Here is a 17,871-nt window from a genome sequence, read left to right as displayed (position 1 = left end):
AGGAAGGCCACGAGGGCACCGCTCACCCGGAGGCCAAGGGGGCAGAGGCATCAGCAAGGACCAGGGGGAGGTCAGGGCCACTGTTTGTTAGGTCTGGGGCAAGTGCCTTCTGTGTCCAAGCCACGTCAGTTTCCCCACTAGTGCTCTGGGGACACCACCACCCATCTTTCCGGCTGAGAGCTGAGATAACTCAAGCAGGAGAGGGTTGGGGAGAAAGCCCCAGAGAACAGATGGTCTTCAAGCTGGAAGATGGGTGGGAGCTGCTGACAGTAGCAGTGAGGGTGGGAGAGCCATTGGACGGGGGACCCTGGGGAGCAACCCACAGATGGAGTCGGGGCACCTCCCCAGTTGTGTGGTTGATGGAAGGAGGAAGAGAGGAAAACAAGGTGCCCGCCTGGGGGGTCCTAACCGTCCTGCCTTCCTCCAGTCTTGAGGAGCGATCAAGGTGTCTCTTCCTGCATGCAGAAGGAGATTTCGCCAGACGAGGCACACAGTGATGCTAGAACGTTCTTGAAATTCATATCTGTCTAAGTGACGATGAAGAGTCACCCTGACCCGCTGTCAATTCCACCACCCACCACATTTATTTAACCGTGGATCGGGTCCTGTTCCAGACCCTTTCCTTGCCATTACTGCTCACAAAATCCCACTGGCGGGCTTCCCTGGTGGCGCAGTGGTTGAGAATCTGCCTGCTAATGCAGGGGACACAGGTTCGAGCCCTGGTCTGGGAGGATCCCACATGCTGCGGAGCAGCTAGGCCCGTGAGCCACAACTACCGAGCCTGCGCGTCTGGAGCCTGTGCTCCGCGACAAGAGAGGCCGTGATAGTGAGAGGCCTGCGCACCGCGATGAAGAGTGGCCCCCACTTGCCACAACTAGAGAAAGCCCTTGCACAGAAACGAAGACCCAACACAGCAAAAATAAATAAATTAATTTAAAGCAAAAGTACCAATGCCACCGTGGATGTGAGGATTAAATTAGTCAATGCTTTAAAAAAAAAAAAAATCCCACTGGCCCAGGTTCAGAGGAGGAACCAAGATTCTGAAAACCTCATTAACTGGTACAGAGTGTTGCAGCTAGTGAACAGGGCAAGCTTGCAGAGAGTGCCTGTCTGCGGGGTGACATTTGATCAGATGGCCGTGGGAGACAGTCCTGTCCCAGAACAAAAAAAACAGCAAAAGGTAGGGGAGCGTTTGTCCCCACAGACCTGGACCTGGGGTCTCTGGCCCTCCAGCAGCAAGAAAGGCAAAATACGTGTGTGGACGGCTACCTCCTTCACACCCAGGGAGCTGTGCTTACGGTCTGCATCACTGATGGAATCACGTAACGTACAACAGGGTGTGCAGAGATGCGTGTGGTGGAAATGTGCATCTGTGTGCGATGGCTGTTGTGTGTGTGTGTTTCTGTAGGGGGTGGCATGTGACCGCTGTCCAATGCTTGCAGAGACCTTGATCAGGTTGAGGGTGTGATTACGGAACTGGGGAGAGGGCATTTCCTCTCTTGCAGTGGGGTTTTCCCCGGGCAACGGACTTACGCACAGAGGCGTTAACGTGAACATGTTTGTAGCCCCAGCACCCAGCAGAGCGTATGCAGAATGTGTGGTGGGTAAATGCTAGTGTCATTTGTGCGTCAACAAATATCTCTGAGATCTCTTATGTGCCAGGCACTGTTCTAGGCAGACAAAGACCCAGGGAGTTCACATCCTAGCAAACAGCGGGGAAGGGAAGGGATTGGCCGTGAGCAGGAAAAAATAGCAGGATGGGGGGGCCAGCAGGGGGAGATCACAGTGTAGGTGTGGTGGTCCAGGAAGCTCACTCTGAGGGGATGTTTATGGAACCACGTCCCACTGCTGATAGGAGAGAACAGACGGTGAGGGTGGGGAGAGCAGGGGCTGCCGATCACAGCACAGGCAGAGGACTCATTTACTCTCCTCCAGGGGCTGTGGCCTGCCCCCTGCAGAGCCAGGCCTGTCTTCTCCAGTGCGTCCTTTCCGGCCTGAAGAGTCACATGCGTGGGCTCTCTCCCTCAGAACTCAAGCATTTCCTCCCCCCAAATAAATGTTATCAGCTGGACCACAGACAGACCGCAGGCCAAGGCATTCTGCGTAGATAAGAGCACAGCTTGGCAGTCTTTAGATATGAAAATGGACAGCAGTGGAAAGCCTGGTGGAATTTCTGTTGCTGATAACCTTTAAGAAAAGAGCACTAGTTACAGGAGGGTTGTTTTCCTGAAAGAGAGGAGCCATCTTTGAATATCTGAGAGGCTGTCAGGTGAAAAAGGATTAACCCGTTCTGGGCGATTCTGAGGAGGGAATCCAAGTGGAATGTGTGAAATTAACAGATTTCAGTTCGCGGAATCCAAGTGGAATGAGTGAAATTAACAGATTTCAGTTCACCCAGTGTTTTCCTTCTCATCCCCTCATTCATTCATTCATTCACTCAGCAAACACACCTAGGTGCCCGGCACTGTGCCGACACTGGAGGTGTGACAGAATAAGGTAAGGGCTATGTCTTCAAGATGTTAATAATTTAATGGGAGAAACAGACGGATTAACAAATCAGTGGTACGTCGAGATGCAGTTCCGAGTTCTGTGATGCCTGAAGCTAATACAATTTGGGAGTTCTCTTTAAGAAGAAAAATACAAGTTTAGGAATTTAAAATGCAAGCCCTAGATTAATGGGGAGCCACGGAGGGCCCCTGGTGCTTACCCTTCCTTGGCCTGGCCCAGGCCTCCTCTGGGAGAGGTGAGAGGGTGCGAGGGTTTGTTTCCTGCGAGGCTGGATGAACGCTTGGCAGAAAGGCTGGCAGTGGGAATTCTGGAGTTCTGGTGGTAAGGCAGCCTCACCTTCTGGGTCCCCCGAACCCTTGTTCTTGGGCTAAAGACACTTTTTCTCTTAGCGCTGCTGCGATTTTCAAAGGTGTTTTCCTTAAAGTTCTGCAGGCTGACCTTGTGATCCCACTTCCGGGACAGTGTTCTGTGGAATCGCCTGGCCTTCAGGAGCGTAAGTGCTGGTGGAGTGGCTGTGAGCACTTTACACAGGGCTCACCGGGGCTCATACACTCTCCTGACAGCCCCCAATATTGACACCTTTAACCCTACAGCCACTCTGCATGCCAGCTGCTGACATTCTCCCTGTTTTACTGATGATGGAACCAAGGCACAGAGTGGTCAGGTACCTCACTCACAGATGCACAGCTAATAAGTGGAGGAGCCAGGCTTTCAAGCTACCTAGCCTGCCTCCAGGGCTCCGTGCCCTTGATGAATTGCCTCTCCAGGGTCCTCGCTGTTTAACTCTTTTCTAGCAACATTCTGGAAACATCCGGAGGGGCCAGCATGGGAGAGTGGCTATAGTACACCTGTAGAATGGGCTGATAAGTGTTTGATCCGTACAAAGAGTTCTTACCAGCATGCTGAAATGCTTTGATTAGGTGTGAAGGTGGGATACATAAGAAATAACACTGTCAACAGTGTTAGCAGTGCTTGAACGCCCTCTCAGCCTTTGTACCCTCGCCTGGACGGCGGTTATAATGGCTCATTTCGTTCATGCATCCATTCAATAGGTTTTAACTGAGACCCTGTCATGCTCCTGGTACTGGGAATATGGTGGTGACAAACTCAAGCATGGCTTCTGCTCTCCTGTTGATTACTTTTGGTCCAGCTTCTGATTGCACAGTCTGTCTGTGCTTTCTCCCTCTTTGTTGCCCTACGCGTACCTTCTCGAGGCCCTGATTGGCCCCCGGCCCCAGATCCAGCCCCGTCCAACACCTGTTGCCTCATTTGTGAAATGAACCAGGGACCCACAGACCCCCTGGACTTCAGAGTGGCTCTTCACAGCTGTCAGCAGGCATCCCTCACATCATTACCATCTTCTAGAAAAGGTCAGGCTCCTGACAGCTGCAGGGAGTGCCCTCCTCCCTGGACGTTCAAAGATCCAGCCCCGGTGGACAGCCGGGCTGGAAGGGAGGAAGCCAGGGCCCTGGAGTCCAAAGAAGAAGCTTCGGGACAGCTCTGCGATGGCCAGCTCTGCGTCCTTAACCTGCTGAACTTTGTTCTCTTGATAAATGGGGCCAGTCCCACCCACCAGGGGAGATGGACCCCACGGGGACATGCAAGCTGTAGCAAGTTCAAGGCCCTGGAGTGGGATCCCCCTGGCAGGCACCGGCGTCTGTCCCTCTCCAGCTCTCGGGCAGGCATTTTGCTACTCTGTGGCTCAGATTCCTGGTCTGTAAGAAAGGAGACAATCACAGTACCCCACCTACGAGGGGTTGTGAGAATTAAATGAGACGATGATTCTAAGAGCTGGGCACGGTGCCTGGCCCATAGCCAATGCTGGATAAGTTACAGCCGTGTTATTATTATTATTACATTAGAGCTGAGCCGCACTGGTGGGACGTGGGTGAGCTGTGAGGGTAGGAGGGAAAGGTGTCCAGCTACAGCAAAGACATCTCTTCCGTGAAAGGATGGACATCCCAGGGGTAGCTGCTGCGAACAGGCCTGGAGGCCTTGACGACACTAGGGTCACAGGAAGAGGGCATCCACCCAATGCATGGAAGTTTACTGCGTCCTTTTAGGAGCCAAACCCATAGACTGAGTCATCCTCAAAAGATTAATTTCTGTTCTAATCAGGTCCAGTTGATAAGCATTTGGGCATTTACAATAGCCTTTGTTCCTGAAGGGTATCCAGTTGTGCCCTTCCAGCCTGCAGTGACCATTTCCCTTATGGCCTCGGGACCTAGTCCAAATTCCATAGCAGGACAGACAAGGCCACCACCACCGGAAACCCCGCCCACGTCCCTGGCCTTCTCACTGCTTTCTGGTTCTCGTGGTTCTTACGATTGCAAGATGTACCTCGGCAAAGACCATCAGGGAACTTCGAAAGAAACCCAAGGTTTGTTGGCCCGGGCCACGCAGGGAGGTGGAGGTGTGCACAGACCTGGGCTTCTGCCTTTACTGGGGCTTAGGTCGGGGGCCTGGTGTTTTGCAGGGTCACTCTTTACTGGCAGATTTAAAACAGAAGAGCGAGAATTAAAGCGTGGGAAGGGAGAAGCAAGGCCACTCAAAAGGTCAGTTATCTAGGCTACCCAGGGCTTTCTAGAAAGAGGAACTTCACGGGTAGGGCCACCTGGCCATTTATTTAGTTGTGTAGCTGTGGCAGTATGTTTATTCGAGATGGGTGCCTTTCAAATATTAGATGCCTCGGCAACTAAAAGCTTAATGTCAGGCACTTACATTACAATCAAAAAAGCTAACTGCCAGGCGTTTACACTACAGATGCATAGGTGTGGCTGTAGATACGGACTTAGATACAGACGCATCCTATGTTCTCATCACCCTAAGTAACGTTCGCGCTTAATGAAGTAACTTTCCTGTCTCCAGGACTTGGACTATACGGTCTGCATCTGCTCTGCTCCTCCACTAAGAACACCCTTCTTTTACTTTCCTGCTTCAATCTTCTCTCCTTCAAAACTCAATTCCAGCATTGTCTCTTCCAGGAGTCCTTCCCCGCTCTGCCCTCTACGTGCCCCAAAACACCGTGTGTGTGTGTGTGTGTGTGTGTGTGTGTGTGTGTGTGTGTGTGTGTGTGTGTGTGTGTGTGTGTGTGTGTGTGTGTGTGTGGAGTGTGTGGCTGGCTTTCATCCCACTGACCCCACTGCTTGTGGTGCATGGCCTGTGTGCGTGTCTGTTTTCCCTGTTGGCCGGGGAGCTCCATGGGGAACAGGAATGTGTGATTCATCCTTCGTGGGGACTTACTGAGAAGCCACCTGGGCCGGGTGCATCTCTGCATCTTGAGGGCCAAGAATGGGCATTTGAAAGCGGGCATGGTTTGTCCACTTGTCTCAGCCACAGAGAGCCAGCCCCGGCTGTTGGTTTGGTCAACATGATGTCCAGCGAGCTGACCTCTCTGCTGAGCTGGACACAGGCCTGCGCCTCCTTGGGGATCATTTCTCTCTCGTTGGGCCCCCCTCGGGCCTCACTCAGCCTGCCACACTTCCTCTGCCTCCAGCTTTTGGAGAACTGGAGATGGGGGGTCCCATCTCTGGAGGCTCATGGCTCTTTAACGTTGGGACTGGCCAGCATCTCTGTGTTGCTCACAGCTCGGCCTGCCTGCTTGCAGAACACCTGCTATTTATAGATCTGCCTGCCTCCGCCTAAGTTAAGCAAGCATGTCCTGCCAGGATAGCCCACTGCCCTTTTGGACCTGGACCAGGAGAAAGAGGAGGAAGGACATGGGAGGGACCCAGAGCCAGCCAGTCTGAAATCCATTTGGCCAGCATGTCCTGTACACTGTGCAGGGAAGAGACACGTCACCATGTGGCTCAATGGCCTTCATGTAAACGCTTTGTCACAGGGGCTAAAAATATCCTCATTGCTGGGGGATTGGCCATCAGAAAAAGAGAAGGACGGACGGCAAGGCCTTTGGGGGCAGGGGAGATGGATTTCTTCCTTCTAGTCATTGAATGTATGGAATTGGCTCCCTGTACCAACCACAGGGAGCCACAGCATGTGGACAGTCGCTTAAGTGGGATCTCCTTGAGGGCAGGGGCCATCTCCTTCCCCACTGAGTCTCCGGTACCCCAGCCCAGGAGGTGGCACTCAGCGAGTGTTTCTGGAGTTGTCCTGAACAACTGTCATACTGTGTGGCTGTGTAGTGACCCAAGAAGTAGCAGTACCACGTGACTTACCTGCTTCTGTGACTGCATATTTCTGTGTGATGTGTGTCAGCGTAGATCATCATCATCATCATCATTATTGTAAACAACGCTGCACTGAACATCTTCCTGCTTTTAGCATTTTCCTTCATTTGGACTATGTCCTTGGGATGAATTCCCAGGAAAGAGGTCCGTGCCACCTATTACCTATTGTGACTTTGTCATGGAACAAAGAGGGGAAGTCAGACGGGGGACAGGAACTGGAAGAGACTTTCTGCTGGGACTGGGAGAAAAACCAGTGCAAAGGCCAGAGGCAGCAGCAGTGGGATCTTGTGAGGGCAAGCGCATGTGCTCTCAGCTGGGTCCAGTGTCCACCCAGCTCCCCAATACACACACACACAGACACTCACATGCACTCACACACATAGGGAGAGGCATGTTGGCTGTCACAGCACCTGTGGAGTCTTCTGGCGTTAGGTAGATAGCAGTCAGGGATGCTATACATCTTGCAACATGGCCAGTCCTTCCCTGGGCAGCAAGAATAGTCTTCTCCAAATTGCCAAGATGCCCTCTTCAAAAACCCCAAGGGAGGACTTCCCTGGCGGTCCAGTGGTTAGGGCTCTGCGCTTCCACTGCAGGGGGCGCAGGTTCAATCCCTGATTGGGGAACTAGGATCATGCCTGCACGGCACAGCCAAAAACAAACAAACAAAAAAAAACCCCCAAAAACCCAAGGGAGATTTGGTATCGAGTAGCGTAGCAGCAGTTCTTAAACTTTTTTATTTTCAAGGTCTCTTTACACTCTTAAACATTACTGATGGTCCCAAATAGCTTTTGTGTCTTATACCTTTTAACGTGTATTGTGTTATTAAAATTGAGAAATTCTTTACATACTTATTACTTTAAAAATAACGACAGGGACTTCCCTGCTGGTGCGGTGGTTAATAATCTGCCTGCCAGTGCAGGGGACACGAGTTCGAGCCCTGGTCCGGGAAGATCCCACATGCCACGGAGCAACTAAGCCCATGCACCACAACTACTGAGCCCGCGTGCCACAACTACTGAAGTCCGCGTGCCTAGAGCCTGTGCTCTGCAACAAGAGAATCCACCGCAATGAGAAACCCGGACTGCAATGGAGAGTAGCCCCTGCTCGCCGCAACTAGAGAAAGCCTGCACACAGCAACAAAGACCCAATGCAGCCCCCCCCAAAAAAAAACACAACAGAGAGGGTCGATGAAAAAGGTTCAAATTATCCAGAAGTTGTAATAAATCTAAATACATATAAAAAAACAACAAAAAAAAGATAATAAGTCCATCACATGGTAACATAAGTGTGATGAAAACCAGCTACTTTCCCAAACAAAAAAGAAAATTAGTGAGAAAAGTAGTGTTGTCTTACAGATCTCCTCCATGTCTGTCTTAAAGGAAGTCAGTTGGGTCCTCAGTCAGCTGTTGCCTCGGCCTGCGGTGAAATCCCACGCCACTTGCCTCTGGGAAACCCCTGAGACTGAAAAAGCAAATGATGTCTTATTATCACTATGAAAATCGATTTGATATCATGGACTCCCTGGAAGGGCTTATTGACCCCCTGGGGTCCCTGGAACATAATTTACAATGCACAAGTACAAGAATATGGCTTTGCAAGCAGGCTGCTGTGGGAGGAGGGGAGGTCATGTCTCAGGCAGAGCCGTATCCCTATCCTAGGAATAGAGTCACGTGTATTCACCCACATCCTGCTAAATAAGCTTGGCGGTTCTCATACAGTGAGTTAATGCAAAATTCCACAAACAATGTGAATATTCATTTATTGGACAGTGGTACCAACATCATTTTAAGATGTCAGTATTGTCCAGTACTGTTACCAAGGCAACAGCTCTAAGCCTTCTAATTTCTCAGTATTTTGGGGAAAAACCCACAAAAAGAAGGCAGGTAAACTCAATAATTAACTAGTTTCTAAACAAAATGTTTGCCATTCCAGTGTCAGCAATCTTGTGCTCTGTTCCAATTTAATCATTAATCTCTACCACAGTTTTTCACCCTTTTATTGGTTCGGTGCCCTTGAGCAAAAGCCCAAGAGAGTGAGACTGAAAAAGCTAATGATGTCTTATTATCACTACGAAAATGGTTTTGCTGCCATGGACTCCCTGGAAGGGCTTATTGACCCCCTGGGGTCCCTGGTACATAATTTACAAAGCACAAGTACAAGGTTAAAAGTATGGCTTTGCAAGCAGGCTGCTGTGGGGTGAGGAGAGGCCACATCTCAGGCTCATCTGCATCCAGTTGGGTGACCTTAGGCAAGATACGTAGCTTTTCTGTGCTTCACTTCCATCCCCTATAAAATGGGATAATAGTACCTATTTCTCAGGGTTATTATGAGAATTAAATGAGCTGATAGGCATGACGCTCTTAGAGAACAGTGCCTGGTACTTACTAAATGCTATGTATCCATCCATACATATGCACATACATGCTATATGTGTACGCATATGTGTATACATATGTTCTATACGTACGCTATATGCATGTATATGTATACACGTCATACTATATATACACTATGTATGTGCATATGTGTATGTATACATATCATACTCTGTACATATACTATATATATACTGAAGCCAATAAGAAACAATTTTAAGTCACTACAGCAGAAGTTACCCATTTCACTTCATTGCTAAGAATCTGAATCTTAAACAGAGCCACATCTTTTTTTTTTTTTTTTTGCGGTACGCGGGCCGCTCACTGTTGTGGCCTCTCCCCTCGCGGAGCACAGGCTCCGGACGTGCAGGCTCAGCGGCCACGGCTCACGGGCCCAGCCGCTCCGCGGCATGTGGGATCTTCCCGGACCAGGGCACGAACCCGCGTCCCCTGCATCGGCAGGCGGACTCTCAACCACTGCGCCACCAGGGAAGCCCGAGCCACATCTTAAGGCGGCATTTCTGTCCCCTCACGCCGGTGGGCTCACTGAGGGACAGTCACATGGTGCCTCGTAGAGCATGACCATCACGGCGGGACCCCAACGAGAGCTCAGCTGTGGGGTGCAGGGGCCGCGTGTCTGTCCCAGCTCGTGCTCCCTGGAGCCCCGATGAAGGGCTTGGTGACAGCTCCCAACTGCCCTCCTCATTTTCCCTCCCTTTGCTGGTGAAGTGACTGTCTTCGTTTAGCCCCTGATTGAGGACATCTTGCCGCTGGGGCAGGAATCAAAGCAGGAGCCCCCCGTGCCTGGCCCCAGGGATTCCCCGGAAACCCCAGGCTGCTCCTGACGGCTCACGGGATGCTCTGTCGGTGGCGTGGTGGCTCACACTGGGAGTGTTTTCCTGAAATGCTTTTTGTCTGGAAGCTCTCAGTGTGAGCTTTACAGAGGCATATGCATTCCCTTAGGCTTTGAAAATACACATCGGTTCAAAAAGAAAAAAACGATAAAAGGTCGGTGTGGATTATCCAGCCGCAGCTTTTGAGCGTGTGAAGAAGGAATTGGCAGGGCGGGGGGACGGGGGTCTCTTAATAAAGCGCTGGGTCCTTCTCTTGCGCCCGCTTTATTCATTGATTCTACTAACAAATATCGATTGGATGCCCCCTTGTTTCAGGCAGGGTGCAGAAAGCTGAGGCTGCCTCAGTCAACTGACTGAAATGTACGTCTCGGTGGGGATGACTTCTGATAAATGACCAGGTGAGCAGGTGGATCCAGGGCTCTGTAGGAAGATGGGAAGTGCTGTGAGAGAGAGCGAGAAGCTAGGACAGGACTTGGGAGTGCTGCCGGTGGAGGTGTTGGGCTGGCCACACTGAGAGCAGAAAGGTGAGCAGAGACCTAGAGGCAGTGAGGACCTGATCCAGGTGGGCAGCTGGGGGGACAGCCATGGCCAAGCCCCAGACTGGGAGGAGTGCGCCTGGCGAATCCGACCGGCCCTGCAGAGTGAGTGAGGTGCCGGTGGGTGGTCAGGGGGGAAAGGGGAGGGCCGATTGTAGGGGCCGCCTTGACCTTTGGGTGATACTTGTCTCCAAGGGTGACCCTGTGTGTCCTGATGGACTTCAGTGATTTCCTGTGGCCAATTCCCTATGCTCCTCCAATTATTCAGCCTCCCCCCTCCTCTGGGAAACCAGCCCCGAACCCCTGCCTGGGCCTGGAGCCCCTCCTCCGGGCTCCCGTGACAGCCCACGTTGGCCCCTAGCCTCGCGTCCTCAACCTCAGACGGAAATTAATCCGCCTGCCAGATTAAGACCCATTAGCTGGGTCTTTCAATATTCTACCTGCCAGGTGGGCTGCAGCTGGGCCTGGGTTTTATGACCTCTAACCCTTGTTCAGGAGCACCACCCCCAGCCTGTAAGAGACCCTAGGGCCTTTCTCAAATTCCAGCTCTCCTGTAGGACCCTTTTCATCTTGTCCCCAAACGGACTGACCTCTGTCCTTCATCAGAACCTGCTCAAATTCTCTCGTGCCCCTCCCAGGCACTCAGCACATTCTGCGTGGCATTTGCCGGTCACATTCCCCCACTAGATGCTAAATTCCACAAGGCAAGGAATGGCATGTGTGTCATCTTTGCTGTGGCTGGAGAGAGCTGGGGATGAGTACCCACCGCTACAAGGTTTGCCCCCGGAGCCTTCAACGCCTGGCTGTGCAGTGCTTCTGCGCACCCTCACCCTGCATGCGCCCATCTACTCGCTCAGTACCTACAGTGACCATGTGTCCTTGCAAGGCTATCCCTCTGCCAGGAGTGTGCTTGCCCTATTTCTCCACCCAGCAGGTCACCTGCCGGCCATTACTACCTCAACGAAAGGGCCACCTCCTCAGGAAACTGTCCCTGTTGACCCCTCCCCTTTAGCGCCGGCCCTTCCCCATCTTGGTGGCTGTTTTCATCTCCCTACAATGGACGAAGAGGCTCTGATGTGCCAGAAGGATTCACGTGGCCCTGCCGTCGGAGCCCTTGCGGTCTAGAACAGGGGTAGTGAACTCTTTCTGTAAACGGCCGGAGATAGTAAATATTTGCGTTTTTGTGGGCCAGATCGTCTGTGTTGTGTCTGCTCTGATCTCCCATGGCAGCGCAAAAGCAGCCACAGGCAATACATAAATGAACAGGCGTCGTTGTGTCCCAAGAAAACTGCATTTGCCCGAACAGGCGGCCGGCCAGATTGGGCCCACGGGTGGTCATTCGCTGAATCCTGGTCTTAGCCTTGGCTGTAGAGGAAAACAGCTTGACTAGCACATGTATGCATTGTTTGCTAATGCCTTGCGTGCCCCTCGCTGGACAGGGGCTCTCCCTGAGCAGAGAGTGTCTGCACTCAGCACCGCACCCTCAGGGACTGGCACGTGCCTGACACAGGGCTGGCCGCTGGCACGTGGGACCAGTCAGTGAGTGACGGAATGACGTTCCTGCAGGTCCTGAGCCTAGCAATCTGGGCTGGACCCTGCCTCTTCCCTGCCAGCACCAATGCTGAGGAGGGGCTGGGCGTGGACTCTGGGGCCCCTGGGCAGGAAAGCAAATCCCCTCCTCCAGGTGCACCGTTTCTGCACTGACTTTAATGCGGTGAGGATGGGTGCTATCTGCTCGAGGTGGCCCTGGGAGGATTCCGCTCAGCCCTCCAGACTCCCGACATCCTAGGAATGCTTCCTTCCTGGCCGTAGCCCACAGACTTCTAAACCACCCGGCCTTAACCACAGAGCTGAGAGCGGGCTGGGGGTACTTGGAACCTCCTGTCTGCTGTTAGTCCCTGAAAAGGAGGCATTGAGGTGTGAGACCCATCTGGAGGCAAGCTGTCCCCTTCCTGCACGGGGATGGTCCCGGGCTCTGCGTGGCCTTGGCTTGAGTCCCGACATGCACTTAGGCAGCGCCTTGTATGCTCCAAGTACGATTCACTCACGTTATTTAATTGTCATAACTGCCTATGCTGGGGATGTTATGATCCTGATGTGTCACAGGGGTTACACCACATGGGGGCGAAGCTGGGACTTGAACCCAGCAATCTGCCACAGAACCTTAGCTCATAACCTCCATGCCAAGCTGACAGGCAGTAGGAAGGACAGAGAGCTTGAGGGAGCCAGAGTGGATCAGACCCACCCACCACCCCAACGCCCTTGCTCCAGCTGGGACACCGTTGCACAGAGAGCTGAAGTAGTCTGCCCCCAAGATCACACAGCATTGGTAGTGGAGGCAAGATTTGAAGCAGGGTTTCGGTTTCCAGTCCAATGTGTTTTATCCACAAGCCCAAACCCCTCCTTTGGCCTGGGACCTGCAGAAAAAACAGAGGCGAGCTCTCTCCTCCCACCCAGAGTAATCTAGCCTCTCACCTTGCCCTTTGTTAAAAAGCAGCCCCTTCTCCAGGAGGTGGCAATACAGATGCACACCTTCGTTAACATGGATGGGTTTCTGGGCCCGGAATCAGCCAGATCTGGGCTCAAGAATCAGTACTCTGATGGGCTGGGGCAAATCTCTGACCCTCTGGTTTCTCATCTGGCAACTGGGGCTACAGGCCCCACTTGGCTGAGTTGTTCTGAGAACCAAGTACACTGATGTATCTGAGTGTCCAGCCATCACAGAGCCCACAGCCTTCAGCAAGCATGGCCTCCGGTCCCCCCTTCCTCATTCACTCCCTGCAGTTCCCCCACCCCCTCTGCACCAGGGAACTGCGGGCACCCCTCCCACTGCGCTCAGCTGCAGAACTTCGTGCCATGATTCCTCTTGGACGCTCTGACCTCATCTTGGGCAGTATTGCAAATCAGGAAACCACGCTGGGCTATTTCTACCCCAGGGGCCGGGGCAGCTCACTTTTTTATTTTTGCCCCGTAATTGCAAGGTTTTACAGTGGTTTCTGTGTTGCCCGAAAGTCCCAGTATTCGCTCTGTTTCTCTCTGACACGTAATTGTATCTCAGGAACCCACAGCAATTAGGCCCCTGGCCCCTCGGTGGATGTCTTTTTTCTGTGGAGACAGATGTCTGGATGAAAAGAAAGATATTAGCTGGTTGAAGCAAACGGTGATTAGACAACCCTTTACTGAAGCCTCTGCATGGATTTGCTGGCTCTGAATGTTTGGGGAGCCTTGAAGTCTTCATCAGCTCTTTCTAGCTTCCTTCCTCTTGATCTAGAACAATCTGTAGGAACCCAGACCCTGGATACTGGCTGGGGAATGAGTGATGGAAGAGGAAACGGCAGAAGGTGAGGGTCTCTGACGCCCAGGGCTGGGGAGTTGTCAGGTCTGCAAAGGTGGGAGAATCTTCAGCTTAGGAGCTTGTCAAAATGTAGGCTGCCTAGGGTCCAGGCCTGCCTTCCAGTGCAAGGCTACCTTTGGGAGAACTGCGAAACGGTGATGTCAGCTGGAGGTGGCAGTGTTGCCTGGTGGTTAAAGCTCTGTCCTGGGAACACTGCCTGGGTTTGTGTCCTGGTTCTACCACTTACAGGCTGGGTGACCTTGGACAAGTTCTTAACCTCTCTGCATTTCAGATTTTCATTTGAAAATTTAGGGTGATAATAACTTGCTCAACCTTCCTTAAAAACATATATACATTTTTTACCAGTCATAAATATTACCCTGGAAGAGCACTGACCCCAGTGCAGACCTTAGGGAATTCCTGGGAATCCCATGAGAGTTGACTGTGCATTTGACACAGAGCGGGAAACATGGCTGGTCTCCGTCGATGGCATGACTCTTCTCAGTCTTTACATAAGCTCCCGATCCATCCTTGCAGTGCCCCGTTGAGGTAGGTGCTAGTTTTAACATCACAGTCTCTGCTTTACAGAGAAAGGAGAAAAAGGCACAGAGAGGTTAAGAGACTTGCCCAGGGGTGCCCAGCAAAGAGTTGGCAGAGCCAGATTCAGACTCAGGCCACTTGGCCCCAGAGTCTATGTGCTTAACCACTAGGTGTTCCTGCCTCTCAGCGTGGAGGGAGCAACAGCTGCGCACAGGCGTGGTTGTTGCCGTGTGACATGTGCTGTGACAGAGGCGTGCCCAGGGGCAGGGCGGGCCAGTCTATCCTTTGGCTTATGTGGGCCTGGACCTCTCAGTCTCCGCCTCTGTGGTGTTCGGAGGACTGAGCAACACCCCCAGGAAGGGCTGTGCCCCACCCTCCCCAGGAGGCCGGGCAGCACCCCTCTGGTCTGGTCCGAAGGTGGGAGGCCCGTGGAGGAGGTGGGGAGAGACTGAGCAGGGTGAGGGCGGGGCACAGACCCATCTGTTTGGAATTAGACACGAATTGAGCACAGTTGGCCAGAAAGCAGCCACGTGAAGCCAAAAAGCAGAGTTTGGAAATGCTCCGCAAATGTCTCAGCAGAGCTGACCCTCCTCTCGTGATTCTGTCCCGGTCTCGGTCTCTTTACTCCATTGCTCGTTTGCCCAGCACGTTCTCCACGCTGGTCTGGGGATGGAGCTGGGAAGGCCCTTTCCTCGGCCTGGGAGGGTGGAAGGAGGGGGGCAGTGCGCTGGGGCACACCAGGAGGCCAGAGAGGGACCTAACTCCAGGGAGGACAAAAGTGACAACAACAATAATAGTATTGATTATGTGCTTACAGGGTACCAGCGGCTTAGCATTTGACCCCTAGGGTCCGTATTAGATTTGTTTCCCGTTCATGGATGGAACTTGGGCTCCTAGGGGTTAGCTAGCAAGACTCCCACAGAGGCTGAGCCACTCTGCTGGGATTTGAACCCAGGCTTCCAGATGCCATTGCTGGGCTCCTGGGCCAGCTGTGGTGTGGGGTAAAGTCCTCCGGGGGTCAGAACAGAAGCCTGAGTCCCATGCCTTGCTTTGTCTCTTACCAGCTGTGTGGCCTCGGGCAACTCGGTTGACCTCTCTGAGCCTCAGACCTTCTGCTGTGGCGTATAATACATGACACTGTAATACATTCCCACAAGGATAGTGCAAGGAGCTTCGCCCATATTGAGCCAGGGACGGTGCTTTGAAAGGCGAGGAAGGACCTCTCTGTGCTCCAGGGTGAAACTGAGGCAGTCCCTACAGGCTTTTAGCTGGGGTTGGAGAGGGGAGTGGGGGCTGGGCGGGGCCCTAGGGAGCCTCTGAATCCAGGGACAGTGTTCCCAAGCCCTCTTTCCTGGGAGCCAGGTCCACCCTGGCTGGCTCTGCATTCTGACACACCCTTGCTGACATCCTATATTGCTTTCTATTTCTCCTTCTCTTCTTTGCGTCTGAGCTTCTGGAAATGAAATCCCAAATCCTAGGAGGCTTTCTCATTAAATACAGCCTTGGGAGATTGCTAGGTAAAGGTCCTGGTGCTGCGCGTCGGGTGGCTAGAGAACGTTTTGAAGGTACCACCATTTTTTAGGGTTGGTGAGTGTTGGTAGTTTTATTTCACGATCATAAAAGTAGCCATGATCACTGAAGAAAATGCTGAAAAGAGAGAAGAGTGTGAAGATAAAAAATCCTACAGAACCACTTCTCCCAGAAAGTGCCTATCTTAGTATTTTAGAGAATTTCCTTTCACTGTATGTTTTTCGGTTCCTCTATTGTTAAAACTGTCATTCTGATTCTGATACTGTTTCCTTTGTCTTTTAACAATTTAACGGTATAGCAGATGTTTTCTCCTGTTCAAATTCTGCATGAGCATTATTAAAGATGCAGACTTTTTCACGGTATAACAGATACTCGCTCGTACCATGATGCACTTAGTAATTTCCTTACGGTGGAGCGTGTTGGAGCTCTGTGGCATTTTACTATTAAAGATAACATGATGGGGCTTCCCTGGTGGCGCAGTGGTTGGGAGTCCGCCTGCCGATGCAGGAGACACGGGTTCGTGCCCCGGTCTGGGAAGATCCCACATGCTGCGGAGCGGCTGGGCCCGTGAGCCATGGCCTCTGGGCCTGCGCGTCCGGAGCCTGTGCTCCGCAACGGGAGAGGCCACAACAGTGAGAGGCCTGCGTACCACAAAAAAATAAATAAATAAAATAACATGATAAAGATAAAGAAGATGTGGTGTATATCTATATATAAAATAATGTGATATTTTATTTATTTATATAAATAAATAAATAAAAATAATAAATATATATATAAATATATATAATAATATATATATAATTATATATATTATATATATAAAATAATATATATATTATATATATAAATATTTATATATATAAATAAATAAATAACATGATAAAGATAAAGAAGATGTGGTATGTATATATATATATATACACACACACAATGGGATATTACTCGGCCATAAAAAAAGAATGAAATCTTGCCATTTACAATAATACTTAGAGGGTATTATTTAAATGAAATGAGTCAGACAGAGAAAGACAAATACTGTATGGTTTCACATATATGTGGAATCTAGAAAACAAAACAAACGAACAAATATAGCAAAACAGAAACAGAGTTATAGATACAGAGAACGAACAGGTGGCTGCCACAGGAGAAGGAGGGGAAGAGAGGAAAGAAAGAGGTGAGGGAGAGTAAGAGGTAGAAACTTCCAGCTGCAAAATGAATGAGTCACAGGTATGAAATATTCAGTGTGGGGAATACAGTCAGTAACGATAGAATATCTTTGCATGGTGACATATCATAACTAGACTTACTGTGGTGATCATTTGAAATATATGGAAAAAAATCACTAGGTTGTGCACCGGGAACTAACATAGTGCCGTAGGTCAATTACATTTCAAAAATAGTCAAACATACAAACAAACCCATAAAAAAGAGATGAGATTTGTGGTTACCAGAGGGGAAGGTGAGGGAGGGAGAATTGGATGTAGGTGGTCAAAAGGTACAAACTTCCGGTTATAAGATAAATAAGTACTAGGGATGGAACGTACAACACGGTTAATATAATTAACACTGCTGTATGTTATATATAAAAATTGTTAAGAGACTAAATCCTGAGTTCTCATCACAAAATGATTTCTGTTTCTTTAATTTTGTATCTGCGTGAGAGGATGGATGTTCACGAAACTTATAATCATTTCATGATGTATGCAAGTCAAACCATGATGCTGTACACCTTAAACTTATACAGTGCTCTATGTCAATTCCATCTCAATAAGACTGGAAGAAAAAAAAAATAACACGATGATAAACCTCTTTGGGCACAAAACTCTGTCCACACATTGAGCCATTTCCGGGAATAGATCCCTAGAAGGGGACTCCAGGGTGGAAGCTGAGTACTTGTTTAGGCTTTTGATGCCGAACATGAATGTCCTCTTGTTGGAGACTGTGGTGAGCAGAGCTGTCAGGGACGGTGCCTCTGCTGCAGGGGGCTCATGCTTCTGCTGAAAA

The 17,871-nt window shown here is 50.8% G+C and overlaps 1 protein-coding gene across 3 annotated transcripts in view; it reads left to right on the top strand.

Annotated features, from left to right (window-relative positions):
* ST3GAL1 (ST3 beta-galactoside alpha-2,3-sialyltransferase 1) overlaps positions 1 to 17,871 on the top strand; it is an 87,932-nt gene that overhangs the window by 11,508 nt on the left and 58,553 nt on the right. Inside the window, exon 1 of one of the 3 annotated variants that reach the window (XM_073794783.1) lies at positions 4,461 to 4,888. The exons of the other annotated variants lie outside the window; for them this stretch is intronic. The gene's annotated coding sequence lies outside the window, so the exon portion shown is untranslated. Of the gene's footprint in view, positions 1 to 4,460; positions 4,889 to 17,871 lie in introns of those variants that run through there. 3 annotated transcript variants of the gene reach the window in all.

This window comes from Tursiops truncatus, chromosome 17, assembly GCF_011762595.2.
Source record: "Tursiops truncatus isolate mTurTru1 chromosome 17, mTurTru1.mat.Y, whole genome shotgun sequence".
NCBI classification, from domain to species: Eukaryota; Metazoa; Chordata; class Mammalia; order Artiodactyla; family Delphinidae; genus Tursiops; species Tursiops truncatus.
Note: the sequence above shows the minus strand (reverse complement) of the source record. Positions and strands in the feature narration are given on the sequence as shown.